The sequence below is a fragment of the Ambystoma mexicanum genome, chromosome 11 (assembly GCF_040938575.1).
Source record: "Ambystoma mexicanum isolate Mex_15411 chromosome 11, UKY_AmexF1_1, whole genome shotgun sequence".
NCBI lineage: Eukaryota > Metazoa > Chordata > Amphibia > Caudata > Ambystomatidae > Ambystoma > Ambystoma mexicanum.
In genome coordinates, this window is record NC_090934.1 from 1,234,680,369 (window position 1) to 1,234,698,057 (window position 17,689).

The following is a 17,689-nucleotide window of genomic DNA, read 5'->3' on the forward strand; positions in this document are numbered from 1 at the left end:
AAGTGAACCAAATGTTCCAGACATGGCACGAGTGTGCCAACCAATTGGGCTGTATAATGAAGAGCCTTATAGTTTGAGAACCAATGATATATTGTGTACTTAATAGTGTTGAAGATGACATGTTTTAGAAGTAGGCATATGTTGTTCACCTAACAGTAGATAGCCTATCACAATCCAACTCCCTCTGCAATGTATACTTAGATGTTTCCCTTGTGCGTATCACAATCCCACTTAGGCTTTTCCTCATTTGCCATTTAGTATGAGATCACATTGGATGTATTTTTAGTATATAAATATGTTTTTATGTGAGATGCGCTGAGAGCTTGAATGAACGTCTGTTGATGTCCGTTGTAACCTCTCAGTTTTAGATCATCGTTAACAGCAACCTTTACCATCTTGATGAGTTGGTTTGATTATTTGGACTCAGTTACTCTGTATCCCATCCATTACATGCACGTTACCCAAAGGGCTTTAAGCTCAAGAGTGAATAATCTGAAATCTAGAATGTGTGCACAAATGGCAACGATGCTACAAGTACAGTTCAAGAAAAGCCAGAAGCAAATCACTTCATTTTACTAAAAGATGGACTAATGTGAAGCCTGGGTACTATGCACTTGTACAGAACACAAAACAGGTTATCAAAAGCCATTAGGTGATATACAGTTTTCACATTCTGCCACATCACATTCTATACCTTCCATTCTTAGTGAAATAAGGGAGTGTCTGTTGGATGCCTACGAAAGGCAGCATCACACATTCCAAGTGAACGTCCAATGTGCAAGTGTAGAGTTGAGAGTTCACTTTTAAAACATCTATGCCATAATACAGTAGGAATGAGAGGTAGGCACAAACATTGTTCAGTTTGAAACAATACATATGAGTGCATATTCTATTAACACAAGGGGGCTCATTTTAAGCCAGGCGTACCGCAAATGAAAGACAAAAGCCTTGCGTAAGGTTTATGTTTTTCATTTGTAGTGCTGCTCATTTTCATTCCTTTGTATGGCAGAGAGAAAGGGCAGGTTGCAACTTGCATTTCTGCCACTCCCTTTCTCTCCAGCACACAAAGCCTCCAGAATTTGTGCCGACGTGCATTTTCATGCCGGTGCAAATGCTGGGGATCCCTATGGAGTCCACCGGCCTTTTGTGCCAAAAAGCAGGTCAACTATGTAGGGTTTCATTGTAAATGCACCCATGGAAGACAGCTTTTACTCAATTTGTGCAGCAGAGTACAATAGGAGAGGGCAAAAGGCGGCGTAAATGTTAGGAAAGATTTCGTAATTGTAGGTAATTTTCCTTCCATGTGGCAACCCCTAAACTTTTTGCTGTTGTTTTTCACCTTGTTCTTGACTTTGCCAGAGAAGTGCAGCCTTCTGCCGCACTCCTCTGGGCTTTCGCTCCTTTTCTTACGGGGAAACTGACATGCCCTTAAGACAGTCAGTACCGGGGAACGCTGTTTCCCGTAGTTTCTTTTATCATGTTGCGGCTTTAGTGCAACATGACACAAGAGGGCACTGTAAGCTAAGTTACAGCTCTCTTGGGTCTCTAGCCTTCTACAGGCCCTAGATACTCGTTTAGGATGGTATTTGATCGGTGCAAGTCATTCAGGGACTGGAATGGTGGCAGCGATCGATTTGTGTATTTTGAGCTCCTTTTGGCGTTCTGAGCGCGTTTTTCGCACTGAACCCAAAATGGTGGCCTGGCTCCCAAAATGGCCAGACCAAGAGGCTCCTTTGTCTTGTCCACTGACCGTCTTGCTCCCTTCACCTTCCCCGGGTCGAGCGACCCGGGGCCTTCCTTATTTGGGCATGTACTTTCCCGCGAAACGTGGTTGCTTTCGCGGGCTTCTACATGTCTTTTGTGTGCCTCCAGGGTGTGGGCTGGGATGTCTGGTCCCAATACACATCCTGGGTGCCAGAGAGTCTAGGGTAGTGTGAATGCCTGGGACCACCGTGGTTCGTGATTGGTCCACAAATGGTGTGTGTGTTGATGAGCGGATCTCCCATTGGCTCCCCTGCGTTTTGGCGCGAAGGGAACCGTGGATAAGAGGGGGCTGGAAACACCACTACCATGTCCATCTCCTGAGTTCTCACGAACGAAGGAATACAGGAGCCAAGTATCCTGCAACCAAGAGGCTGGACCGAGGAATCGCTGGTGACCCGCTGAAGGACTCCTCCTTTGCACTGCTGTCGTCCTGTGAAACCCTTTCCTCCTTTGATCGAACCAGAAGGCCTGTACTGGTGCTTCGACCTTTGGAATAGCAGGAACAGCTATTCTCGGCGACTTCATCATCTCCTGCCAGTAAGCCTTCGGAAGCGTCTCTGGGCCATCCAGTTGACTGACCAGCTTACAAGGGAGTCCTGCTCTGTAACCGCCGCCAGGTTGTGTTGTCTTTCGAGTCCTGGTCACTCTCACACGCTTAGTACACTTGGCGTTCCCAAGTCTGAAGTGAGTAGTGTACATTTGGCTCGGATACACACGGCCGATCCGTTGCCCTGCGGTGGTGACAAAACTGTGCAGGTTTCTTCGATTGGGACGTCTTTTTTCTCTACACGACGACGAGGCATTCCCGGCTCTTCTGAACCTGCCAGCTGCTGAAACGAACGTGGAGAAGCCTGGGTCTGCTTGCATCGGGGACCGGTGAGTAGTATAGCTAGGATCTGGTCGCCCTCCTGCAGTAGCCCATTGCTTTTCCCCGCTGTGTAAAAACAGCACCCTTTTGTCCGTACTCGCGCTCTGCTTCTGCTCACTGTGGAGGCTGCGCTTGAGTCGCGGAACCTGTTCTTCTTCTGTTGTGCACTAACCCGAACTGCCTGACTTCCTCCGAAGAGCTTCTCCTTTTGCCCGTTGGCACCAGCGTGTGCAGGTACTTTGAACACAAGGCTCCACTCTTCGCAGGGCTCGGACTTCCATCTAGTTAGGTGCCTCTGAAGGCGAACTGAGTCTAAAGCATTATCGCACTGCCTGTTTTCCTTCCCTTTCAGGTGGACTACACATTTCATGCATATAACGCTTGCGACTGTCGTATTTGTATATATATTGTGTTGATATGGTATGTGTTGGCTTAATATTGTGATATTGTGATTTTCTCGCTACGGTCATTATTTTAAAGGCCTTAAAATAAATGTGTATATATTTTTGATATAACAACTGTTTGGAGTAGTTGGTAAGCGCTCTTGCTTTGTGTGCTCATTGCGGGCTTTCAGTCACCCTCACCCCTCTTGAGACCTAGTCTTGACCGCCGCGATCGCTACCTTGATTGGTCTGGCTCGTCCAGAGGTTACCCTGTTCCAAGTAATTAGGTTGGCCTTCTGAACTTCTGCGCCACCAGGACAGAGTTCAGAAATCCGTCTTAACAGTAAACACTACAGATCCCAAGACAGAAGAACAAGTTACTTTCCCCTGGTAACGTTCTTTCGACTGGATGTTCCTCCCACCTATTCCTCATCTTTGATATTCAATATCCAGCTTCAGCTGCTTCGGAAATGTATTTTCTGCGGCGGGCACTGTGCGTCGTTGCAGTGACTCGATGTCCCTCGAGGGCCTCCGTCTCGAGGATTAGGTCCTCAAAGGTATATATAGCATGCGCAGCACCCGTTGGCTTCAGTTCCGTTTCTTCTTTCAGTAGAACTACCCGCATAAACCCAGGTTTGACCGCACTAAGCTTTGAAGGAGCGAAAGCTGCAATAACATGGGAAATTCTACTGTGGGGCAGGCCTGGAGGGCGATGAGGAATACGTGGTGGGAAGAACATCTAGTCGAAAGAATATTACCAGGGGTAAGTAACTGGTTTGTTGAATGGATTGTGTCCTCCCACGTATTCCTCATCTTTGATAGACTCTCAAAGCAGTGTTTGTTTTGGTGGAGGGAGTAAGAATATAACATTTTCCAAGGCTTCCATCCTGACTAAGGTAAGAATCAAGGCAATAATATTTCGTGAACGTGTGTATTGAAGACCACGTAGCTGCCTCACAAATGTTTAATGGTAACATTCTATGCAGGGCCGAAGAGGTAGCCATACCCATGGTGGAATGGGCCCTCAAGCCTTCTGGAGGCTCTTTGCCCGCCATCCTGTAGTATTCTGAAATTGCCAGAATGATTGATCTTGATATGGTCTGCTTTGTTACCGCCTGACCCAGTTTGTGATCTGTATACCCTCTAAAGAGTTGATTATCCAGACGAAGTTTGGTCAATCAAGAAATGTAGAAGCTTAGAGGTCTGCATGGATGTAATCTGTGCCACCTTTTTTCCTCCTTGCCAGGATGAAGTGCAGGGTAAAAAGTAGTTAACACAATATTTTGTCCTGAAATGATCTTGAGCAAAAATGAAGCCTTAATCCTCAGGACGACCTTGCCCTTGTGTGATACCATAAAGGGTGTTTTAGATGATAGTGCCTGCAACTCACTCTACGGGCTGAAGTTAGTGCTACCAACAAAATGATCTTGAACGTTAGTAACCTTAATGCACATGAATGTAAAGGTTCAAATGGTGCACACATCAGAAATGTTAACACCAAATTTAGGTCCCAAAAAGGAACATGAAAAGGAGATGGAGGGAACACACTGGTGAGTCCTTTCTGAAATTGTATCACCATTGGTATTTTCAAAAATGAAGTTTCTTCAGACAAGCGTTTAAAGATGGATGGCGCCACCAAATAACCTTTGATTGTTCCAACCTGGATCCCCAGATTGGCTATTTACAGTAGAAAAGATAACACCTCTGGTGTCTTGCATAGTAAAGGGTCTACATTCTTGTCCCTGCACCAGCTGCAGAATTTGTTCCAACGGCAGCAGTACAAGGATTTCGTTGCTGGCCTTCTGTCCGAAAGCAAAATCTCAATTACATCATCTGAGAGGTCCCAATCCTTGTATCTCAGCCTCTCAGAAACCATGCATGAAGGCAGAGTGCCTTGACCTCTGGATGGGGAGTCCGACCCTTCTCCCACGAGAGAAGGTCCTCTCTTTGTGGAAGACTTATTGGAGGGAAGGTGGACATGTCCAGAAGGTCCGGGTACCACGTCATCCTGGCCCAATCCGGGGAAATTAGGATCATGTTTTTACCAAACTTTCTCAACCTCCTTATCATGTGAGGAATGACTGGGACTGGAGGAACGCGTACAGGAGTGGAAACTCCCAGTCCACTACGAACGTGTCTCTTAGAGTTACTCTTGGGGGAAAATCCCGGGAGCAGTACAGTTCACACTTCTGTTTGCGACCAGTTCCAACCGGTTCCACTTGAGGGGTTCCCAAATGGTGAATATCTCTTGAAGGACTTCCTGAGCTAGGTCCCACTCGTAGGAGACTGCTCTGCCTGCTTAGAGCGTCTGCCACCATGTTCTCCTCCCCGGCTAGGTGAACTGCTGGCACAGAGATTCCTTCTTGTATTGCCCAGAACCAGAGCTGCATTGTCTCTCTGCACTGTGGTAGTGACCCTACACTACCTCTCTTGTTGAGGCAGTAAATGGCCACTGTGTTGTCAGTCATTATCAGGACATCCTGTCCCAGGACAGAGGGCAGAAAGACCTTCAGCGCAAGTCTGATTGCCCTCAGCACCAAACGATTGATTTGTGGTTTGGACTCCGATGGAGACCAACGACTGTTGATTGTTAGATCTTTGGTATGGGCTCCCCACCCCGTGAGGGAGGAGTCTGTCACTACTGTTATCTCCGGCCATGGTTGCCAAAAAGGTTCTCCCTTTGGAATATTGTCCTTGCAAGCCAACCACAGAAGATCCTGTGCGACCCTGCTTGGAACCTGAAGTAGCTCGGACATGTTGCCCGAGAACTGAGACCATGGAGTCCTGGAAGCCCATTGAAGGAATCTCATTCTCAGGCGAGCTTCTGGCACCAGATAAATGCAGGATGCCAGGAGGTAGAGCAACCTTAAAGAATCGAAGGCCGGGAGACGCTGGGCACTCTGAAACTTGGAGACCATCTGCAGAATGTCTTGAGCCCTCACCTCGGGTGGTAAGCTCTTTCCCAAGGATGTATCCAGTAAGGCCCAATAAATTGGAGCTTTTGGGATAGTGTCATATGGGACTTCTTGTAATTGAGGGAGAAGCCCAGTCTGAGAAGAGAGTGGCAGGTGATGTTGAGAGGATCCAGGACTTGTTCAGGAACAACGCACCCTGATCAGCCAAATGTCCAGGTAGGGGTAGACGTGAATCCCCTACCCCTTTCCTGAGACTCGCTGCCACCACCGCCATCATTTTGGTGAAACCCTCGGGCAGAGGTCAGCCCGAAAGGCAGAACTCGAAACCGATCATGAGAACCACCAACAGCGAACCTCAGATATTTCCTGTGCTTGGGATGGATTGGCACATGAAAATAAGCATCCTGATTGTCCAATGACACCATCCAATCCTGGAGTTGGAGGGCCTGAAAGATCTGAGAAAGTGTGACCATCTTGAACTTGACCTTTCTGAAGAACTTGTTCAAGTATCTCAAGTCCAAGATGGGTCTCAGTCCTCCATCCTTTTTGGATATTAGGAAATATAGAGTACCATCTTTTGTTTGTCTCTGCTACAGATACCAGCTCTATAGCATCTTTCTCTAGCAGGGTCAACATGTCCTGCACAAGGAGCGGATCTGGAACCCTCAAAGAATGGTTCCCTAGTGGATAGTTGTGAGGTCTCTGACTGAAGGGAAGGCAGTAACCTTGGGCTATGGTTGCTAATGCCCAGGAATCTGAAGTAATGTCTTGCCATTCTTTCAGATACTGAGACAGTCTGCCTCCCACTGGGGTTTCACCATGAGGGAATCTTCTTTGGCCCCTTTTCCAGCCTTTCCTCTCGCTCTTCAACAGAGGAGTAGTAGCAAAAGGAAAGTGCTGAGGCTGCCTAATAGCGGCACCTAAAGATTTGGCGGCCGCCTTCGAGATCTGCAGCCTCGAGGCTTTCGTAAGGCTTGCCTGTCTAAAGGCATGTTAAGGAGTCTACATTGCACATCTAGTGCAAATTCAGATTTCCTTAACCATGCAAATCTGCAAATTACGGTGCTTGCTGCCATGACTCTGCTGATGCGGTCAGCAGAATCCAGACCTGACTGAAGAGACTCGCACATGGCTTCTTTGCCGTCTCCAACAATAGCCAAGTAACCGTCTCTTTCCTCTCCTTCAGGAATATGCTCAGCCGCCATAGAAATACAGTCCCATAGTGTGAATGAAAACTTTTCAAAGGCAAATGTGGAGTTGGCTGACTTAAGAGCCACGCTCCCCACAGAAAATACCTTACTTGCCCATGCAGCTACCCTTTTGTCATCCTTATCCGGTGGGATGGTTGGATAAGCTATGTGTTTTGAGGTTGTATTAGCTGCCTGCACCACCAGACTTTCTGGGGTGGGGTGTTTTGATAAGTAGTTGGGGTCACTACTAGATGGTCGGCATTTTCAAATCAAGTTCTGGTTTACTGCTGGACTTGACATCCGCGTCTCCCAATTGGCAGACACCCTTTTTTTAAGTGCAATGTGGACAGGTAAAATGGGATCCTTGTCAAGGTTGTCAGTTAGATCATCCTGCTCGAAGGGTGGGTTAGGCCTACTTCATCACAAGTAATTTACAAACTTAACACATGAACTGCCTATATGATGCATCAACATGTTCATCAGATTCAGGTTTACCAAATTATAGCTCTGGTGAAGTGTCCACTCACTGGCTGTAAGTTTTCATAAAGCTCTTTTAGCCTGGACTCCTTGATATAAAGCTATCAGGGACATTCAGTGTACCATACTGTAACCCAAATGGTGCATCGTTATCCGATGGCTCATTGTCCTCATAAATAGGAGGTTAGTGACTTTGATCCTTTCTAGGTAAAGTAATAGAAATTTTATCTGGTAAGGGTGGTAAAGGTTTCAAAAACGTTGAACCCGACTTCGATGGCATCAATGGTGTCCAGGGTGCCATTGGTGTTGATGGCGCAGGTGGCATCAATGGCGCAGCTGGTGTCGGCAACACCGACTTATTCTTTGACTTGCGAAGGATCATTCGATGATTCCTCATCACGTTGAGGCCACAATGGCTCTCGATGTGGATCTGGCCTTCGTTCTGAGCTCAAGGGCTCGCAGGATTTGGCTCGAGCCCTTTCCTTACCAGCTTTAGAAGGTGCAGTAGGAGCATGGCTTGTTGAAAATATTTGAAAAACAAAAACGCTCTACATTTCTAACCTGAATGCTTCCCATTCGCCAGGAGTGGAGACCTTTGTGGTACAAGATAAAGCTCAGAAGCTTTCACCCTGCACACTTGAAGGACAATCTACCCTTTAGTCAGTTCTTACAACTGAAGAGAATAACAGATACAACACATCTGCAAAATGAATATACATGAAATCGAGATTTAAAAAGAGGATTTCCAGATGAGATTATTGATAAAGCCATTGAGAGAACTGAACCACTCACAAGATATAATCTTTGGAAAGGACCACCTAAAACGTAAAAGACCTGACTAATCCATTCTTTAAAATTCTCCAGTCAAAGCTATCAGATTAAGAGAATCATCAACAAATCAGACCCCAACCTTAACCGACCATTTCCTGAACCACCAATGCTGGCATACAAAAGAGGTAGAAACCTCAGCGATACCCTAATCGGAGCAAAAAAAAAAAACAAACAAAAAACAAGGGCAAGCAACTCAGGGCACTTTTGTCTGTCTAAACTGGCAACACTGTTCCAATTTTATAAAGGTCGACCACATTAGACACCCCAACAGCAGCAAGAAAATACCACTCAAGGATTATGCTACTTGCAAAAGTAAAAATGTGGTGTACACACTACGTTGCCCAGGAGGCAAATAGTATGTCGGGAAGAACACCCACAGAGCTAAAGGACGTTGGACTGAACATATGTCCAACATTAGAACTGGCAATACAAAATCACCAGTGTTCAGACACTTCCCAGAAAATTGACATAGCATATCGAAACTGCGATGCGTTATCTTAGAAGTAATGTACCCTCTATCTAGAGGTGGTGACTTAGCAAAAAAACTGGCTGAGAGAGAACTGTATTGGATACACAAATTAGATGCTATGACACCACTGGGATTAAATGAGGAATACTACCTAGGTCCCTTTCTCTAAATACATATATGAAAGTCTCACCATTAGCTGATAAATTGATTGACTATAGAACATCCTGTGAACCACTTGAGCGCAGGATGGTATTCCAACAAATGGAGTCATAGATCAACATGGTCGATGCAACACCTTCACCCAACATGTATTGCACATTGGAGAAAGATATATATGCATCCGCTAAGAATGTGAACTCCTATTTGGAGACAGGTACAAGAATGTTTGAATATATGAATTTCAAGATTGGATTAGCTTCCTTTTGCTGGTAAACATGCCTAGTGGATACCATCTACTAGAGGTAGCCTCCACTTTCATTTAATAATTGGTAATATTTTAGGTTTTGATTTCACAACCATACAGAATGCGTACTCCAGTTTGGAGACAGGATGCTCTCTTGTTATAGAAGATAGCACCTTGAGATAGCAAACATCTAATTATCGTGATTTAACCATTTTGAAGTTTAACTTGAGCATACTTTGTCATCCAAGAGGACACAGTCCTTTAGAAAACAAACATCAAATTATCTGAATTTACTGTTTCAAAATTCAACCTGCGCGAACCCTATAATATGGGCATCCCTTTAGGAAATTATGACACATAAGACAAACATTTAGCACTGGGGCTAAAGGCACCTGGAGAAGTGATAGCATCATGGCCATCAAGTGGCTTAATGACTAGGACAGGAATATCATGTCCATATGACATGATTTGACAACATCTGAGACAGTATACTAGGCATGAGCCTTCATTTTCATTTTTTAAATATTACTATTTAGTCAATCTAATTAGTACGATACTGGTCATTCATAGGCCCTATTGAGTCATCTGCGGTTAAAAATAATAATTACATCCTACACGTTTGGAAACACTCACCTATAGATATCGCAGCTGATGTTTACTAGTTTGATGTCATTCACGTCACTATGTGATGACGTCATCACGAATCGCTGCTATTTTAAGCAGCCATCTTGTTTTTTTCAAAAAAAATTACATTTGCCTTGTAACACAGAAGAGACTACTTTACCACTTCAGCTTGTCTGAGTATGTATTCTTATAGTGCTTTAACCCTTTGACCCCTTAAACCTTCTCTAATATGGTACTACAACAACCTCCTACGAGCATATTTGCTTCAAACTAAGACCCTTCCTATCATTTACTCTTCCAGAGAGGATAAGCGCCGTTTCTTTCTGCAAGTCTTAACTGGCCGAGATTTGGTCAGGCCACATAACACTGCAACTGAGGAAGTCACTACAGAGGGTAAGAATTCTTTGAATAAAACGCAATACACATATTTTATGTGAAATGACAGTCATTAATAGCACCTACTGATTTGTTTTTAGATATTTGGGAATCCACTATTGATATCATGTAACCAGTGGACATCTGAAGACACCTTCCCTTCAATTCATCCAACATCTGACAACAAGCTACATCGACCCACATACAAGGCCCTAACTTTCGAAGCGTAATAATGGTTTCTTTTAAGAGATTAAATATATTGGTCTAAACAAGGACAACTATCACCTGAGCCCCACTATACATTTTAAAATTTTACAGGTTGGGAACTTCCTGTAGTCTTAGTGAACACTGGACGATTTTGTAACATAGAATTCACCCTCAAACTGACTCTTGGTTGAATATAAATAGGATGAAGGTCAGTATCCCTTCTATTAAAAACACACAATTTTTATTATACAATGCAAACTAAATTAGTAATGAGTTGTTGAACAAACATTGGTTGAAATGCTAACATCCATAATTACCAAATTGCACTTAGAACTACTTGTGTTATAAAAATAATAGTATGTTTAGACTATTGTACCTTTTCCCCAGAAATGTAGGCAACTGGAAATGTTGTGTTCTGATCAATCATGTAGGATGCTATATGATTAGCAAGTAAGAAATCACCTTCCAGACATCTACGTACTGAGTACCTCTCTGTTTAGCTACGAATAATATTCGGAGTTAGCAAACTATTCAATATTGAATGAAAAAATTGCTATTTAGTACTTTTAATGTAAATTGAATTTGCAAATTATTCACTGTGGTTATCAAACAACTGAATACTGATATATGTGTTTGAATCTTTTTCTGTAGAAAAATTGAAAATATAATACGGCCCCGATGAAGAGAGTTTCTCGAAATGCGCTATGCCACATGAACATTAATTAAATTTCTATGTGAATTTCATATAAAATTTTGAGGTTTACTTACTGTAACAAAATTTAGTAATCTAATGTCATAAACTGAAATCATTAAGATAGAAAGTGATAAGGATCCTTTGTATAAAGGACTAACAATTTTCTTAACTGCTGGGCTCACCTACTGAGCCATTGAAATTGTGCAGGGGACGAAGTTCCCTAAATGGGAACTTTTTCTGTTCGATTTACAACCAATATGCCAGGGTTGATACTCTTCTTCTCTACACCCAAAGTTCAAAACTAATTGTTTGGAATATAGCTAAGAGACCCAAGTTTTAAAAAGTACTGTAAGATACATAGGAGTGCTAGGTGCTTTCATATTGGATACAAGATATAGCTCTCTCAGGAGAAGTCAGACGAAGAAGTCTAAGTAGGCGATTTCCTCTGCGATGACGAGTGGTGGGAGCCAGTCCTCGACCTGGACCTTTTCACCTTCCTTCGAAGAGAGTCTCCTCTCCCATCGTCCAAAGAAGATTTCTTCGACAGGGTAGTCAATGGGCATTTCATGGGGTTTCTACATGCTGCCAATTTCCCCTTTTGCTCCTTCACAGTTTTTCAGATCATCGATTGGCTTTTCGAGCAGGCCGACATTCTATGCAGATCGGTTATCGATATCTTGGAACCACAGTCCTGACACTTTCTAAACCCGGTCTTCGCGATGGTCGGTGTCGAAGATGAAGACATTTTCGCAAACAAAACTACTGAAGCGCGCTGTAGTTCTCGAAGCGTAAGCTTACTCGGAAAAACGGAATTGAAGCCAACAGGCGCTGCATGTGCTATATATACACACCTTCGATGACATCATCCTCAAGACAGAGGCTCTCCAGGCACCCCTGCCAAAAAATATTTTCAAAGCAGCTGAAGCTGGATATTTAATATCAAAGATGAGGAATACGTGGGAGGACACAATCCATTCGAAAACACCTGGGTAAAAGACTAGAAACATAAAATATACCCCAACAAATGAGAGGGTCTGTCTAAGATAGAGACTATTCTGTCTTTGATGGTCATGGTAAAAACAAAGAGGGAGGTCTTCTGCCCAACCCAGATGGTGTGGACTGTAAGTCTCAATATTCCTGCCACAGACAGATTCATCTCTTAAAAGGCACCTGTCATGGCCGGAGGGCCAGCAGGCAAATTGGTGCCCATAATAGCAAAATAAAGATGACAACTGATATAGGTAAACTCAAAATGGATCAGCGTTTGAAAATGCGGAACAAAAGACCAAATTTGCAGAATCCAACCCAGGAAAGTCACCTTTGCAAGATCAGTCTTTTGTTCCCGCCTCCTTCTACCATTTTTATGGGAAGCCTCCCCAAACATTTCACCTCCGCTACACGGCCACACCACCACTCTAGTCCTTCAACTTGTCTGCTGCAGCCTCGTTCCTTTGTGACCGGAAGGCCGCGTACCCAGAAGCCTCACGTACGGCACATCACACTTATGCAGGCACCTTTTGTGCTTCCGGCTACGCAGGGTCTGGGAAACTCAAAGAAAACAATGGTAAGCAAATTCAACTTGCATAAGGACTGTAACCAGTCATGGTTTCCCTTCTCTCCCCTTTCGCTAAACCAGCCTTCAGGCAAACAAGGCCACTCACAGTCTTTAAGGTTTTGAGAACACAAATACTTCTTTCTTGGCAGTTGTAGATTACAGTCTTCATCGTGTATTACACCTGTGAGGATGTTGCTTTTTTGCAGAAATCTCTACCACCTATAGGTTTTGGAGGGCCCTAGTGTCATGGGATGACTCACCGATATTGGCTGGACCAGACTGCTCTGGAACCCGGAAATAGCCAAACCCAGATCCCCTTGTTCCAGTGGCAGACATTGGTACTACGTCAACACCTCGGTCATGGGATTCCTACTAAGATGTTGCTTCAGTCTTGGCCACCTACTCTTTCTCATTACCTCCCTTGCTCTTTCCAATTCCCCTACTGGCTTTTTCCTGCTGATGATCTTGACATGTTCTGGCCCTCTTTTCCTCCACTTGTAGTTCTCCACACCTTATTGTACTTTCCTTCTCTGTCCTTGATATTGCTGCCTCCCTCCTCTCTGAATGTCTTCTCTTCTTCTTTCCCCTACTCTCCTTCACTTGTTGTTTTAACCTCTTGACAGTATTTCCTGCTTGTTCTGTTAACCCCCCTTCTCCTCCTTCCCCTACCCTCCTCTACACTGTTCAATTTACTTGATATAACTTTTTTCACCTCGCCTAGTTGCCTTTTCTTTTTTTTTTTAACCAGTTTTATTTATTCATCGAGGGATAGTTGCCTTTTCTACAGCCCCCCATTTTCTCCTCTTCTTATCCCCCCTCATTCTGTTCTGCCATTTCCTGATCATATCAACTTCCAATTACAAATTGAACCGCAATCTCTTACTCTCTAAACCTCCAACCTCCAAATCCCACACCTCCCACCGCAAACTCTGCACTTTTATAGTTGCTTTGGCAGCCCAAACGACCAGTAATCGAGGCATTCTATTAAGCGGTTTCCCGGTGTCAACCAAGCTTGGAAATTGGTTCACTAGATTACAATCTGGTTTTGTCAGTTTAACTTGGTTGTGCTCTTCATTCAATTGCTGCTCTGTCGATAGAGCCCTTATTAGGGCTGTCCACCATTTTCATTGATGGTTCTCTGTTGGTGTGTCTGTGTTGTGGTCCCGCAGCTCGGGAGCATAGGTGATTAGAGCGCTCTGCGGCATTCCCTTGCAGCTGAACATGAGCATTGCAGTTACCTACTCATAGGCGCTGTAGCTAGTGTGCCTGTAGGCTGACATCTTTTGGCAAACCACTGTAGAAAATGAATGTCCAGGTTTTCGAAAGGATCTGTGGTGCCTTGTCTGAGAGCAGGTCTCAAATGCAGTTCTCTTGGCAAATGTTTCACATCATGAGGTTTCTGGGGGCATGGGGACTGCCATGGTTAAAGGTATCTTGGTTGTAAAGCGATGTAAGTGGTCGTCTATGGCACCATTCTGCCAAATTGGAAGGCTTTGTTTCATATACCACTGCAAAATAAAAATAAAAAAAGGGAGTTTTTGGTGGGACAGTGGAAGAGGCAGAGGTAAAACCTGTGAAGTTGATGGGTGCAGGTTCGAAGCACCCGATTCTTCTGTGCCAATCTGCATTCTATGGGTTTGTCAGAGACTTGGGAGTAGGTTATCCATAGGGAAGACATTAAGATCTGGTGGACTACAGCGCTTTAGGTCTGGTTAGCCACTGATGTGGAAAAATGCGATAGGGCTAGACAGGGAAGCTTAGTAATGGCTTGATTAAAGTGGCTGTGCAACACCTTCATCTGTGACCAAACATCAAGAAAGTCGTGTGCTGTCTAGAATAATCACAGTTGTAAAAATGGCTCCTTCCTTTCATAGTAAAACTTTGCATCCATTAAATCTGAATATTTTGTGCAGTTTTCCATTCATCACACCAAAAATGTATATACAAATTTACAAATAAAAATGGCATGGATAAATATCAGTGTTAGGCAATTGACAAGCCCAACGCAGATTTGTGCTGTAAGCGAAAAATCTGGAGACATGCATTGGCGTGAGAAAAGCATGATGTAAAATAAAAATATAGTTATAGGTATTTCTAAAGCGCACCATCACACTGGGGTATCCTGGTGCTAAACGGGAAAGCATCCTAAACAGTAAAAACACTGAAGCTAAGAAGATTCAATTAAGGAATAAGAAGGTTTTGAGCAATGTGTATGTGCCTGTATGCCTGACTTGTGTACTTTGCTGTCCCCCAAGGGTATGTATGTGCCTATATCCCTGACTCTTGTATTTAGCCATCACCCTTCTCATGGCATCCCTCACTTCATTTCCTCCTATGCTTCAACAATTTCGCCGGATTACCATATTATGTTGGTACCATCACCGCCTTGTTGCTGATGCTTGCATTGACTTTTCACTCATGTTTGCTTTCAGCCATCCTGATTGTCGTTGTCTTCTGGACTTCTTTGAAACATCTCACAATCTTGGTGGCCTGATCCTTGTTGTGCCCTTCAATTGACTTTGAATCTTGGCTTGCACTTGCTTGACTCTGCAACATATGGTGTTCGGTTTTGACCTTTGCTTCTTGGCAGTGCTTCCTACATCTGTTTGTTTCTCTATATTACACTTGCTTTGCTTCTTTTTCACCTCATTCTCTGTTCCTCATTTCCTCTTCCTCTCCCTTGTCTGTACCTTCTCTTCTCTCCCACCGTCCTTCCCCTATACTTTATGCACTTGCTCTATCAGAACTGTCATTAGGCCTAGTATGATAGTTGTTGTTCTGTTCTTCTCCCCCCTCCTCCCTCCCTTTCCCTCACCTTCTGTCACCCCCTTGCACTATTAGAAATGTTGTCAGGCCTGGTACAATAGTCGCTTGTCTCTCCCTCCACTTCCTCCCTCCCTCCATCGCTCCCCATACCTACCGTCATCCTCCTTTCACCATTAGAAATGTCGTCAGGCCTAGTACAATAGTCGCTCGTCTGTTCCTCTCCTTCCTCCCACCCTTCCCTTTCCCTTACCTACCGTCATTCCCCTTGCACTATTAGACATGTTGTCAGGCCTAGTACAATAGTCGCTTGTCTGTTCCTCTCCTGCCTCCCACCCTTCTCTTTCCCTTACCTACCTTCTTTCTTTCCCCTTGCACTATTAGGAACGTCATCAGGCCTAGTACAATAGTCGCTTATCTGTTCCTCTCCTTCCTCCCTCCCTTCCTTCTCTTTCCCTTACCTATCGTCTGTCCCCTGCACTATTAGGATTGTCGTCAGGCCTAGTACAATAGCAGCTTGTCTGTTCATCTCCTTCCTCCCACCCTTCCCTTTCCTTTACCTACCGTCATTCCCCTTGCACTATTAGACATGTTGTCAGGCCTAGTACAATAGTCCCTTGTTGTCTGTTCCTCTCCTTCCTCCCACCCTTCTCTTTCCCTTTCCTACCTTCTTTCTTTCCCCTTGCACTATTAGGAACATCATCAGGCCTAGTACAATAGTCACTTATCTGTTCCTCCCCTTCCGCCCTCCCTTCCTTCTCTTTCCCTTACCTACCTTCTGTCCCCTGCACTATTAGGATTGTCGTCAGGCCTAGTACAATAGCAGCTTGTCTGTTCATCTCCACCCTCCCTCCCTTCCCTTTTCCTTACCTACCGTCTTTCCTCTGCACTATTAGAAATGTCCGGTCTAGTACAATAGTCGCTTGGCTGGTCCTCTCCTTCCTGCGTCCCTTCCCTTTCCCTTACCTTCCGTCTTTCCCCTGCACTGTTAGAAATGTTGTTAGACCTAGTACAATAGTCGCTTGTCTGTTCCTCTCCTTCCTTTATCCCCTACACCCCTCTTCCCTTCCTTCAATCAGTGTCATAGCTCTTGCATTATCTGAAATGTCGGCAGGCCTAGTACGATAGTTTATTTCCCGTTCTTAAATGTCTCAAGACCTTGTAAGAATGATTTGTATTGTTCCCTTGCTCCCTTCCCTGCCTTGAAGCACGTTGTGTACAGGTGCTATACAAATAAACTATCAATCAATCAATTTCAGAAATTTTGAAAAATCTTCAGTTAATCTGAGCGTGAGAGGAAGCGAATTCCGCAAACGATGGGCAGCCACAGAGAAGGCCCTACCACCGAAGGGCACATTCTGGAATTTAGGAACAACAAGTAAGCCAAATTTGGAAAAACTAAGAGACCTAGCATGAGGATAAAGAGACAATTTCTTCTGAAGAAAGACCACACCTTGCTTGTGAAGTGCACAGTGATTCTGGCAAAGGACCTTAAACTTGATTCTATTTTCAACAGGCAACCAGTGAAGTTTATCCAAGATAGGAGAAGAATTAGAACATTTAGGGAGACCCGTTACAAGTCACGCAACCGAGTTCTGCAGAATCTGAAGCCTTCGAATATATTTAGGCTTGGCAAAGAAGACAACATTACAGTTATTGAGGACTACAGAGGTAAACACAGGACCCCGAAAATGCACAGGCATAGTTTATGTTAAGTTAGCAGCTACAGGCGTTTTAAAGCATTGTAACCAGATATTGCCCTGTAGTAAGATGAATTTCAAATAAACTTCCCAGTCTCTAATGATTTTAGTTTCACAGAAATTACTATCCTCTGTTGAATTGAGTATTTTATGAAGTCGGGCAGCCTTAGCGGAAGGAAGAGGAGAAGCAGTTTAAGCAAACATTTTGAGTAGGAAAAGGTAAAGCTATTTTAATAGACTCAGTGAGTATAATAAAAAAAATCAGAAGGGAGATACCCACATTTTAGAGCCAGTAGAAGCTCAGAGGACCTCCTTGGAGACCAAAATTGATGAGTAACAATTTAAACTGCTGAGACAAGATGTCTGGTCACTTGGTTAAAACAAACCAAAAACAACAACTGAGACTTGTGTCCAGCACGAAGAAACCGCAACCCCTAGCAAACTAATTGAATACAAAGACAAGGATACACG